General features: G+C 39.3%; 1 non-coding gene across 1 annotated transcript; it reads left to right on the plus strand.

Moving 5' to 3' along the window:
* The first annotated feature begins 2,793 nt into the window (after positions 1-2,793).
* On the plus strand, positions 2,794-2,897 carry LOC148553602 (small nucleolar RNA R71). Its single transcript, XR_015892681.1, has one exon. It is a non-coding gene; the product is annotated as a small nucleolar RNA R71 (small nucleolar RNA).
* The last annotated feature ends 10,367 nt before the right edge of the window (positions 2,898-13,264 follow it).

Here is a 13,264-nt window from a genome sequence, read left to right on the forward strand (position 1 = left end):
TCCTCCCTTCAGTATACAGTGCACCATTGTGGCTCTCTTGACATTCACCTCCGAGTTGTTTGCAGCTGGGAGAATAGACCTTCCAACTAGCTCAAACCACCCCTTGACTTCAGGAGTGAGATCTGTTCTCTTGATGAACTTTGGGTTATCTCCGGCACCCCTTTCCCAGTCAGCTCCTGGTACACAAATATCTTGCAGAATCTGGTCATAATTGGGGTTGTCCAATCTATCCCTTTTAATGCTCCTTTTCATTTCCTATAAAGACAAACTAAGAAAAGTAAGAAAAGATATTAAAATGACCATATGAACTTTACGGCTAATATTAATAAAAAGGGAAGAAAGGATTTGATTGTTTATTTATGAATTCCAACTAACTAACTAACTATTGGTGGGTCCTTATATGCATTTTGGTGGCACCATGGGGTGACACCAAACTTAGTTTGAAGCAATGTGATGAAAAGTTTTGTTCAAAGCTCCCAAGACGAGCATGCATCTTGGTTTGCTTTGAACACCAAACTGGTTCTTCACTATATACTGCATGATAAAGATTTCACCAAGTGTTTGTCAAGTTTGGGTTGAAATTCATAAACATTGATTTATTCATTATTTTAAAAACATATAAAACATGGGTTGCCTCCCATGAAGCGCTTCTTTAGCATCACTAGCTTGACGTTTTTCCTTCATCAGGGTGGTTGGTAGTGCTTAAAGTCCTCCCCTCTTGCTGTGGACTTATATCCATTGGTTGGATCAATGATCTCCACATGTTCCAGGGAAAGAACTCTGTTGATAGTGAAGACCTTGGGTAACTGAGATGGTACAGTGGGGAGATTAGGGGGAATATCTGGGAAGTAAGCTGAGACAACTCTATCCCCTGGAGAGAAGTCTTCCGTAGGGATCTTCTTGTTCCTCCATCTCCTTGGTACCTTCTTCTTTGTTTCTTTTGAAGTTGCCTTCCCCTTGGTGACCTCTTTTTTCCAAGGAGTTGTGATGCTGTCTTCACCTGCCTCTAGAGGTTTAGGTTCCTCCAACTTTTCCTTGAGCTGTGGCAATTGCTGTTTTCCTTGTTTATCTATTAAGGGGATCTCAGAATGAACTGGCTGTGCTTCAGTGCTTGTTTCCTCCTTCAGTGTCTCATTATCATTTGTGCTGAGTTCCTTGTCCTCTTGATCTGTTTCTTGTGAGAGTTTGAAAACATTGAAGCTGAGTCGTTCATCTTGGATTCTCAATATTAGTTCCCCTTTCTCTACATCGATAAGTGCTCTGGCTGTAGCTAGGAATGGTCTTCCCAATATGATTGGGTGAGTGTAACTCTCTTCCATGTCCAGGATGACAAAGTCCGTTGGGAGAAAGTATTTCCCAACCTTTAGCAACACATTTTCCACCACTCTTATTGCTTGCTTTTGAGTTTTGTCAGCCAGTCTGATGATTACATCTGTGGGCATTATCTCATTGATCTGCAGCCTCTTCACCAGGGATAAGGGCAGTAAGTTGATGCTGGCCCCCAAATCACATAGTGCTCTATCGAACATAGTTTCACCTATAGCACAAGGGATGTGAAAACTCCCTGGGTCTCTTCTTTTTGTAGGCAACTCAGGTTGAATAAGGGCACTACATTCCTTGTTCATCATTATAGTCTGGCCTCCTTTGAGTGAGCTTTTCCTGGGAAGAAGTTCCTTCATATACTTGATGAATGCAGGCATTTGTTGAATTACCTTGATGAATGGTATGTTTACATGCAGAGATGCAAACAAGTCTAGGAACCTTGAGTATATTCTCTTTCCCACAGCACCATTGAGCAGTTGAGGAAAGGGAGCATAGAGCTTCAGCAGCTCTTGTTGTGAGATTTCTGGTTCTTGGTGATCTCTATCCTCCTCCTTTGTTGAGTTGTCTTCAGGTTGTTTGCGAAGTTTGCCTTGCTTGTCTTCAGTCTCTTGATCACTCGTAGTGACCATTTTGTAATCTTTCCATCTTACTTTCTTTGCTTCTCCTTTGGGGTTTTTCTCCGTGTCACTTGGGAAGCTATCAGTAGGTTTGGGAATCTTCTCAGCTAAATATCCTACCTGGAATTCCAACTTCCTAATGGTCTCTCCCTGGTTATTAATATTGGCTCGCACCTCTTCTTTGAACACCTTATTTTCTTGAATCTCTTGGCATATTCCTTCAAGTAAGGCTTCAATCTTAGAGAGCTTGTCATCAAGTGATGAGTGATTCGGAGCAGATGTACTGTTTTGGTTTTGATAAGCATGCGGAGAAGTGTTGTTGTGAGGGTGTTGAGATGTCCTCTGTGTGAATTGCTGGTGAGCTGCATTGTTGTTGGAGTTGTAACGTCTCTGGTCTTGGTTTTGCTCTTGGTCACTTCCCCACCCAAAGTTTGGGTGGTTTCTCCATCCAGGGTTGTAGGTCTTGGAGTATGGATCATAGTTTTTCCTTGGTGAATTCCCAATGTAGTTGGCTTGCTCCTGACTCCCATCTGCTTCTTGGGTTGTTGATGAAGTGGAGATTGCTGCTACTTGGTTCATCTCCATCTTCTTTGTGAGGTCAGCTAGCTACTGGGTAATGAGCTTGTTTTGGGCCAACAGAGCATCTACATTGTTTAGCTCCATTACTCCTCTTGTGTTCCCTCTTTTGGAAGCATAGAAGTAGTCGTTCTCTGCTACTGTTTCAATAACATCTATGGCTTCCTCAATAGTCTTCTTCTTGTTCAAAGATCCTCCGGATGAATGGTCTACGGCCTTCTTTGACTCATAAGAGAGCCCTTCATAGAAAATGTGCAGCTGCACCCATTCGTTGAACATGTCAGGTGGACACCTCCTTGTTAAGTCCTTGAACCTCTCCCATGCTTCATATAGAGTCTCACTATCTTGTTGCCTAAAAGTTTGGACCTCAGCTCTCAGCCTATTGATTCGTTGAGGAGGTTAAAATCTTGCTAAGAATTTGTTCACCACGTCTTCCCAAGTTGTCAAGCTTTCCCTTGGGAAAGATTCCAGCCACTTGGCTGCTTTGTCCCTAAGTGAGAATGGAAACAAGAGCAGTCTATAGGTATCAGGATGAACACCATTAGACTTCACTGTGTCACATATTCTCAGGAAGGTGGTCAAATATTGATTGGGGTCTTCTTGAACACCTCCTCCAAACGAACAGTTGTTCTGAACAAGGGTGATGAGCTGTGGTTTAAGTTCAAAGTTGTTGGCATGGATTGTTGGCTTTTGGATGCTACTTCCCCCAATTGCCTGGGTTTTGATTGATGTAGGAGCCCAAAACTCTTCTATCCTCCCCAGCATGATTTGCTCTACCTCCTCCCACATGGTTGTAATCTTCTTCTTCATGATGGTTTTCCATGTTGTCTTCCATGTTTGGTTCAAAGAATTCCTCTTCTTCCTCAGTACCAACCACTTTCTTTCCTCTTGCCTCCCTCCTTAATCTAAGGAAGGTCCTCTCAGGTTCAGAATCGAAGGAAGTTGAAGCCCAGCTTCTTCTCCCTGTCATACAACCATCAAGTGCAAGCAAGAAAAGATAGGTGCAGAAAGTATTTGTGTCAGAATTACTGTTAGTTGTGGGTGATGCAATATATCAAACAGTTAGTGGGTTAGCAAACAGAATTGAAAATAACATAGAAAAACAAAAGAGTAGAGGGGGAAGGGAAGAAGTTGAACTAAAACAAAAAGTAAATCACTCAAACAGAAAATGAAATTCACAAAAATAAAAATGCTCAATCTAGTGATCTTCCAATTTAATCATTATTGATGCACAATCAATCCCCGGCAACGGCGCCATAAACTTGATGCATAGAAAACTTGTCTCACAACAAATCTCCCTTCGGCAAGTGTACCGAATTTGTCGTCAAGTAAAAACTCACAATAGAGTGAGGTCGAATCCCACAGGGATTGATTGATCAAGCAACTTTAATTAGAAGAATGTTCTAGTTGAGCGAATCCAGAATTTGGGTTGAGAGTTGCAGAAAATAAAATGGCGGGAATGTAAATAACAGAAAAGTAAATGCTAGAATTAAAGGATTGGAAGTAAATGACTGAAAATAAATTGCAGAATTGTAAATGAGAATGGGGGATTTGCTCATAAAAGTAAATGGCAGAAATTAAAGAGAATGGGTAAGATCAGAGATGGAGAGTTCATTGGGCTTAGGAGATATTGCAATTCTCCGGATCAAGTTCATTTTCATCTCTTCCTCAATCAATGCACTCATTGATCTCCTTGGCAATCTTAAGTGATTGAATTACAATTTCTTGCAATTCAATCTCTCAAATCTTGATCAATAGCCAATTCCTTGGTCAATTGCTCATGAGAAGAAATGAAGTATGGTCACTGATTATACCAAATGCATTTCCCAAATCAAGTATTGAGAGGGTTATAGTCACATACCCATCCAAACCCAATTTGGTCCAGCATGAGAAAGCATTTCTAGCTTGATCTCTTCATTCCTCTTCCAAGATAACTACTCAATTGGATGAAGATCGAAAGCTTTCAAGTGAAATCAAGAGAAAAGATAGAAGAAGAATAATGAAAATTAGTATTGATCCATCAAATTACAACAGAGCTCCCTAACCCAATGAAAGGGGTTTAGTTGTTCATAGCTCTTGAAAATGAAAACAAAGATGGAGAATACATCATAGAACTAGAAATTGCAGGGAATCTAAAATACAGAGAGTAGTTCTCTTTTTCCCAGCCTCCAGAACTTTTTTAACAATTCAAAGCTACTCCTATATATACTACTCTTCTCAGCTTCTAGTTTGCTCTTCAAGTCTTGGGCCTTTGGATCTTGAGTTTGAAGCAGTTTTTTTCTTCATTTGGGCTTGGCTTTACTTGCAGAGAGAAAGTGCTAAGTGGGCAGAGACTTTAGCTCAGGGCGTTAGGGGTGTTAACATTTAGTGAAAGTATAAGTTCGAGAACGTTAGTGGCACTTAACATTTTCACTAACGTTCCAATGCACCCCTTTGCCTCACGTTAGAGCCCACGTTAACTAGGTTAACGTGGCTTCTAACGTGGCCTTGCCAACCTTCGAGAACGTCAGTGACACTCAACATTGTCACTAACGTTCCAGTGTGCCCCTTTTTGCTTTACGTTAAAGCCAACATTAACTAGGTTAACGTGGCTTCTAACGTGGCCTTGCCAAACTTTGAGAACGTTAGTGACACTCAACATTGTCACTAACGTTCCAATGTGCCCCTAGACCTCACGTTAGAGTCCACGTTAACTAGGTTAACGTGGCTTCTAACTTGGCCATTCTTAGCCATCCCAACATTAGTGACAATGTTGAGTGTCACTAACGTTGGCTCATCGTTCATTCCTCATCGTTAGCTTCCACGTTAACTAAGTTAACGTGGAAGTTAACGTGGCTCCTTGGGGGGTTGTGTGGTTGCTTCCAATGTTAGTGACAATGTTGAGTGTCACTAACATTGTCGACAACTCTCACTTCTTACGTTAGCTCCCACATTAACCAAGTTAACGTGGGAGTTAACGTGGTGTGTTGCATCCTTAGGCCAACGTTAGTGACAATGTTTAACGTCACTAACGTTGGCTTCTCTTCCCCCTTTAACGTTAGAGGCCACGTTAACTAGGTTAACGCGGGCTCTAACGTGGCCACTCATGAGTGTTTGCCAACATTAGTGACAATGTTAAGTGTCACTAACGTTGGCTCAACTTTCCTTCTCCACGTTAGAGTTCACGTTAACTTAGTTAACGTGACTCTTAACGTGGGCGATGATGGCTTTGAGAGTGTTATTGGCAATCACTTTTCTCATTAACTTTGCAAGTTACCTCCCTTTCCTTGCTTCCTTTGGTCCTGAAATCAAGCAATAGAGTGCATCAAAGTTCTAGTCCAAGTCATGGGTAATGCAGCATACAATTTGTCACTAAATTCATGCAAAATCCTCATGAAATAATGTAAAATGCACAATGTATGCTTGAATCAAGGTGTAGGTGAATATCTACCTAAAACTAGCTTATTTCCTAAAGAAATGCATGAAACTACCCTAAAAACAGTAAAGAAAAGGTCAGTGAAACTGGCCAAGATGCCCTGGCATCAGAGAGAACTTTTTTACTTACTTTTGAATTTTCAATTTTGTTTTCTAGCTTTGGAGGTTTGGGAATTGAGAAGAGAATTGAATTCTCTTCTTCTTTGTTCTTGCCTCTACTCTCTTCATCTTTGTTATGAGTCTTGGGTGGAGAATTGAAGAAATTCTATTTCAATCTCACCTTGAGATCTCTTTCTGTTTATGTTTCTGCATAATTCAAGGAATTGTGATTTGGATCTAAGTTTCTCTACTGGTTTTCATCTTTACTTCCTCTACAATTGTTCTTAGTTAGATCAAGGAAGGCATTGAGATCTAGACTTGTTTTCTAGTCTCTTGACCCCTGATATCTGCAATTTAAGTTTGATTCATTTGCTGTTTGATTCTTCAAGAAATTTAACTCTTCTATTTGAGATCTGTTTCAATTCAAGTCATCTTTTATTCTTTTGTTGATTGCTATTTACTATCTTTTGTTTAATTTCTGCGATCCCAGCTTCCAAAACCCTTTATGATTCAAGCAATTTACATTTCTTGTACTTAAAGCTTCAGTTATTTATATTTCTTGCAATCTAAGTTTCTATAAATTTACATTACTTGCACTTTAAGATTCAGCTTCTTTATTTCCTTTGCTCTTTAATTTATTGCAAATTTCCCCTCTCCCTTTAAATTTCATGCAATTTAGCTTCTGTTGGATACAAATCATCCAAATCAACACTTGTTTGCTTGACTAAATTAACCACCTAACTAAAATTGCTCAATCTTTCAATCCCTGTGGGATCGACCTCACTCACGTGAGTTATTATTACTTGATGCGACCTGGTACACTTGCCGGTGAGTTTTGTGTTGGATCGTTTTCCACACATCAATCACACACACACACACAATGATAGAAAAGTATACACAAACAAGTATAATGCATGTCTAGCCCTAGTGCAGGTAATGAGCTCTTTTGTTGGTTTCGACCCGCACCTGACGCAATCCAACTCACAAGTCGGATAAGGCATTCCAACAACATAACCTCTGCAAGTTTCTACTTCTTATAGGCACTAATTCTCCAGTTCGAGCATGATCGCTGCAAGTACTTGCAGGCGCTGATTCTCTAGCTGAAGCATGTCACCCGTTCTCCTGGAAGTCATTCTATATTTATAGGTGTCCCCGTGCAATCATTCACATACAAAGCCCACGGCTTAACATTTTCACATCGGCACCATAACTATTTACTTTCCGTCACCCTCTCCTGACCTTTCAATCATTCTCATATCCCGTGGTGGACAGTCTTCTAAAGATTTTTCTTTATCTTTGTCCTCTGCTCTCCTGTGGCAAACATTCTTTTAGTTTCTTTTATTCTCTATTATTTATTGAATTATATATCAACTTAACCTAGCAACCTTTGTCAGAGTTTGGCTTCCAGTGCCATAACCTCTGTAAGCAATCTCTGTCTTACAGGTGCAACTATCTTGAGTCAATGTATGCAAAAATAACCTCTGTAAGTAGCCTTGGTCTTACAGGTGAGGCTCTCTCTAGCCAATTTATGTATTGATAACTTCTGAAAGCAACCTCTGTCTTACAGGTGCGGCCATTCGCTGGATTGGCCAATGTATCTCTAGAAAACAAATCTCGGTGGATATCGAGCTTGATAATAATATTATTAAATAAATTTTAGTTTTAAATTAAACAATTACTCAAATTAAAATATACATATAATTTTCAATACTTAAAAATTACTAAAATTATAGTTTTAATTATGTAAAATAGTTCATCATAACAAAAATATATATAAGAATATGAATTTGATTGAATTCAAATAGTTATAAAATTAATTTAACTACTTATAATAAAATAGTTTCTACAAATAAGGAACTCCAATTTATAAAATAAATGATAACTTATTTATGTTTATATTTTCAAAAATGTGGGTCGTTACATCCTAATCACCTTATAAACATTTTCACCCTCGAAGATGAACACTAGGAAAGATTCAAGTGAACAGATAGGATCACAATCAGGCAAAGATATACATGAACGATAAGGTTTAGTTGAAAAATAATCAAATCACAATCTGAGAAAATCCAAAGCAAGAACTCCAACGAAGATAATGAAGGAAGAGATGGCATGAGTTCGTGTAGAATGAATAAAGAGTATACGTCGAAACAAATCCTTAGAACATAACTTCTAACTTTCTCAAACCCCGTGATTCGCATAACCTATTATTTCTATCTTGTCTATGATAATCCATTACTGTTCCCGTATACACAAATCATCACTATTATATTAGCCAGACCTAATACCATGAGGAATGTAACGGTCGACTAACAGCATTAATCAACAGACAATCATGCATGTAAAACTCAAACTCATTTCATTAAGATAAACCCTAATGCATGACAGACACTCAGAGTATGCAGTGAAGCATAGTCAGTCCATTCCCAAGGCTCTAACAGGAACGAACTACTATGATACCATAATGTAACACCCTAACTTTTAGCACCTCATGGTCGTACTAAGAGTCCAGGCGTTACTTACCTCTAAACCTTTTTATTTTATACTATCTTTAATTAATATTGAGCCTCCGCCGAATACGAAGTGAAGTTTTAACCAAGAAAACAAATAATCGGTACTTTAAACTATTTAACCACACACACACACACACACACACACATAAATATATATATATATATATATCCACGTATCATTATATACATAGACTTATTTAAAGATCTTCAAATACAAGTCCTACCCCTCTAAAAACCCAAAACAATAAACGACAAGGGAAAAATAAAATCCAACAACTCAACTCGTAATCATAATCTTCTATGCTCCTATAGCTCCGCACTAAACCTTCGCACCTGTAGCCGAAAGGGGTGGAAACAAAGGATAAGAACTGGGGAGTTCTTAGTAGGGTTAGGGTTAGAAGTTAAGTTCATTTTATTATTTATTATACTTAGCCAACAGCAACAAATTCTGGAATACAAATAACTTTTACCAAACCAAAGATACAGGGGGAGATAAATCAGAAAGCGCACATGCACAGCCATAACAAACCACAGAATGCAGTGAAATCACAAGTTAAAAAGCCCACACATGGAATCAACGAAGAGTATGCACAAACAAGTATGATGCATGTCTAGCCCTAGTACAGGTAATGAGCTCATTTGTCAATTTTGACCCACACCTGATGCAATCCAACTCGCAAGTCAGATAAGGCATTCCAGCGACATAGCCTCTACAAGTTTCTACTTCTTGCAGGCGTTGATTCTCCAGCTGAAGTATGTTGAACTTGACATTTGCAAGTACTTGCAGAAAAATCCTCAGATGCTCTTTGATAAACCACTATTTTATTGTTTATCTTGTGCTCAATTGAGTGGTTTTTATCAATTCTTTGCTCACTTATTCACATAATTTGCATGATTTTTCAATTCCTTCCTGATTCTGTGATATAGTTGAAAACATGTTTCCTAGGCCTTTAAACTGTCAATTTTAATTATCCTTTATTACCATTCGATGCCGTGAACTGTGTGTTAAGTGTTTTCAGGCTTTATAGAGTAGGAATGGCTTAGAGGATGGAAAAAAGACATGCAAAAGTGGAAGGAACGCGAAAAATGAAGTTTTGAAAAGCTGGAAGCGACGCGCACGCACGGGCGATGCGTATGCGTGCCTAGTGCAGAAGACAACCGACGCGTACACGTGACACAAAATTTCGCCAAACGACGCGCACGCGTGACCTACGTGTACGCGTGACGTGCGCCACGTACAGAAAGTTGCAGAAAGCACTGGGAGCAATTTCTGGGCTCCTTTTTGGCCCAATTCCAAGCCCGAGAACACAGAATAGAGGCTACAGAATGAAGGAATTACACATCATTCATTTATTCATTCATCAATTCATAAATTTTAGGTTTCAGATGTAGTTTTCAAAGACTTCTCTTAGTTTTAGGTTTATTTCTTCTCAATTCCAGGTTCAATGTTCCTTTAATTTGGTTTCTCTTACACTTTTAATTGTCTTAGCTTTCTAGTTTATTTATCTTTCCAATTGAATTTATGAACTCTCCATGTTAGATTTGATTTTATATTTAATGCAATTTGAGGTATTTCATGTTTACTGCTTCTTCCTTTATTTGTTTTCATTGATCGTGCAATTGATGGCTTTAGATCTTATATTCTATTATTACATTTCTGTGCTTTTATTTTGTGCCTACCAAGTGTTTGATAAAATGCTTGGAAGGATGTTAGAGTAGGATTTTATGTTCTTGCCTTGGGATGGCAACTTAGGAACTCTTGAGTTACTAATGTCTAAGTAATTGATGATTGGAGCCATTAACTCTAGTTCTCACTAATTGAATTTGTGGAGAGCTAGGACTTATGGACTTGTATTGATATAGCTCATTTAACTTTCCTTTACTACTAGTTAGAGGATGATTTAATGGGATTGATCCTTGCCAATTCTCATGTTGTGGTTAGTGATAAATATAGAGATCCTTGACCACCAAACCTTGCCAAGACCTCTTTATCACTTGATTTTCATTACCATTTACCTTTTCTTGTTCCTTACTCAAAACCCCAAAAAGATACTTTTTCATAACCAATAGTAACATACTTCCCTGCAATTCCTTGAGAGATGACCCGAGGTTTAAATACTTCGGTTATTATTTTTATTGGGTTTGCTTTAGTGACAAACGAGTTTTTGTACGAAAGGGTTCCTTGTTGGTTTAGAAACTATACTAGCAACGAGAATTCATTTGTGAAATTCTAAACCGTCAAAAAATGCGTTCGTCAAAATAGCGCCGTTGCCGGGGAGTTGCAAAGGTGTGCCTTATTATTGGTTATTGTAAATATTTGCTTTTTGCTTGTTTGTTAGTCTTTGTTAGTTTTAGGACTTAGCTGCTTATTTTTATTAGTTTTTATTTTTATTTACTACTATGAATTCTCACCCCTTCGGCTATGAGTTTAGTTCAAATTATGTTGCAGGGAATGGACGCTATAATGAGAACATGCATCAAGGTCAGAATAATCAAAGATGGGAGGAGCCACAAGGATTTGATCAACCCTTTCGGCAATAACCTCCTCCAATGTGCCATGGGCAACGACCATTCTACGATGCATCCCAAGACAATGGTTATGGTGGACCTTTTCGTGACAACTAACCTCCACCAAATTACTATGGTCAAGAGCCATTCCAGGATGCGTACCAAGATGAAGGATATGGTGAACCCCCTTGTAGTTATCAACGAGCCCCACCATAATCCTATAAACCCCCTCCTCAACATAACTTTGAACCACCATACTCACAAGTCACCTACAACCATTCATCTCCTTATGACCCTAACCCTTATCTACCTAACCAACCACCATATGAACCGTATGAACCATACATAGACCCACCCCTTTTCCAACACAATTACCCCTAAGAACCACCACCTCAATATTCACCATCTCCACACCCTTACCAAGAAGAACCACCTTCCTATTATGAACCCTTTCTCCAAAATAATGAACCCTCCTATCCATCCCAACCTCCACTGGATGACGACATCCTTAATTTTAATCGCCAAAGGTAATTAGAGCTTCAAACCACACTTACCTCTGCTTTTACTGGTCTAACCTCTACTATCCAAGCTTTCATATCCTGTGTGGATGCATCAATCCAAGAGCAACATGACCCCTATTGTGCTATTGACACCAAACAAGAGAGAAGGGATCAGCTCAAAGATGAAAAAGTTGCTGAAGAACTGGTAAGGGAAGACATACAGGAGGAGTTCAATTTTGTATTAGAGCAATTGGAGGAAGCCGTTATCATCGAAGAAGAAGTGGTTGAGGATCTAGGTGACGTTGAAACTCCATGGGAATCGAGAGTTGTAGAGAACTCTGCCAAGAAATTTGAAATTGATGCTGAGGAGGATAGTGCACAACCTCCACTACATGTACCTTAATAAGAATTGGATGAATAGATCCAGTAGGAGATTCCCTTGGTGATGATGATCATGAATCAAGTCCTCCTAGTGATTAACTTGCATCCGCAATTGAACCCCTTGAGTTTCAAGAACTTTCTCCAAGTGAATCTGAAGATGACGCGGAGGTAGACTTTTCTCAACCTCCAACCTATGACTTGAGTGATGAGGAAGAATTAGAAGATTTTGATCAGGGCGCGGTTGAAGTTTAAGAGGTTTGCAAGGAGATGGAAGAATTCATAGAAAAGCATAAGGGAGTAGAGCTTGCAAGTCTAATGGAAACACCTCTCCCAAAGCCATTACCACCCAATATAGCATTCAAGTGGGTAAAATCCTTATCCCTAACCATTACTTTCCCACTTGAATATGGTTTACTTGAGACGGATGGTCAACTTAGAGCTCTTTGTGGCTTTAAGAGTAAGAGGGAGATGGTTTGTGGTAGGAGTTGTCATGCAAGGTTCAATATGGTTCCACGCTCCAAATTGAAGTACATGGGTTGGTGTAGAGTTCGATTGAATGGGTCTTGGAAGATATTTGGGTATCTCAGTGAGAATTCAAATTGCTTACTAATAAACCACTATTTTATGGTTTATCTTGCGTTTAATTGAGTGGTTTCATCAAGTCTTCACCCACTTATTCATACGAATTGCATGATTTTATAATCCCTTCCTAGTATTGTTTTATGATTGAAAACTTGCTTCCTAAAGATCTTTTACTAGTATATTTTAATTCTCCTTTATACCATTCGATGCCGTAATTCGTGTGTTAAGTGTTTCAGGCTTTTTAGGGCAGGAATGGCCTATAAAATGGAGAGGGAGCTTGAAAAATGGAAGGAACACAAGAAACTAAGGAGATGACCAGCGAACACCGACGCACGCGCATGGCTCATGCGAACGCGCGGAATGGAGAAAATCGCAGCGACGCGTTCACGTGACTGACGCGTACGCGTGGATTGGAGTCTGCACGAATGACGCGAACGCGTGGAAGACGCACTCGCGTGACAAGAAAAATGCTAAATGATGCGAATGCGTGGACGATGCGTTCGTGTGACCTACACGATCTGCAGAATTAACAGAAAATGCTGGGGGCGATTTCAGGCTGTGTTTTGACCCAGTTTTCGGCCCAGAAACACAGAACAAAGCCAGGGAACATGCACAGACTCAACACGCATCTTCATACAACTTTCATATTCATAATTTTAGGTTTTAGATATAGTTTATAGAGAGAGAGGCTCTCTCCTCTTCAATTCCAGGTTCAATGTTCCTTTAATTTACGTTCTCTTCTTCTTTTATTTAT

This window comes from Arachis ipaensis, chromosome B7 (assembly GCF_059453495.1).
Source record: "Arachis ipaensis isolate K30076 ecotype BB chromosome B7, ASM5945349v1, whole genome shotgun sequence".
Classification (NCBI taxonomy): domain Eukaryota; kingdom Viridiplantae; phylum Streptophyta; class Magnoliopsida; order Fabales; family Fabaceae; genus Arachis; species Arachis ipaensis.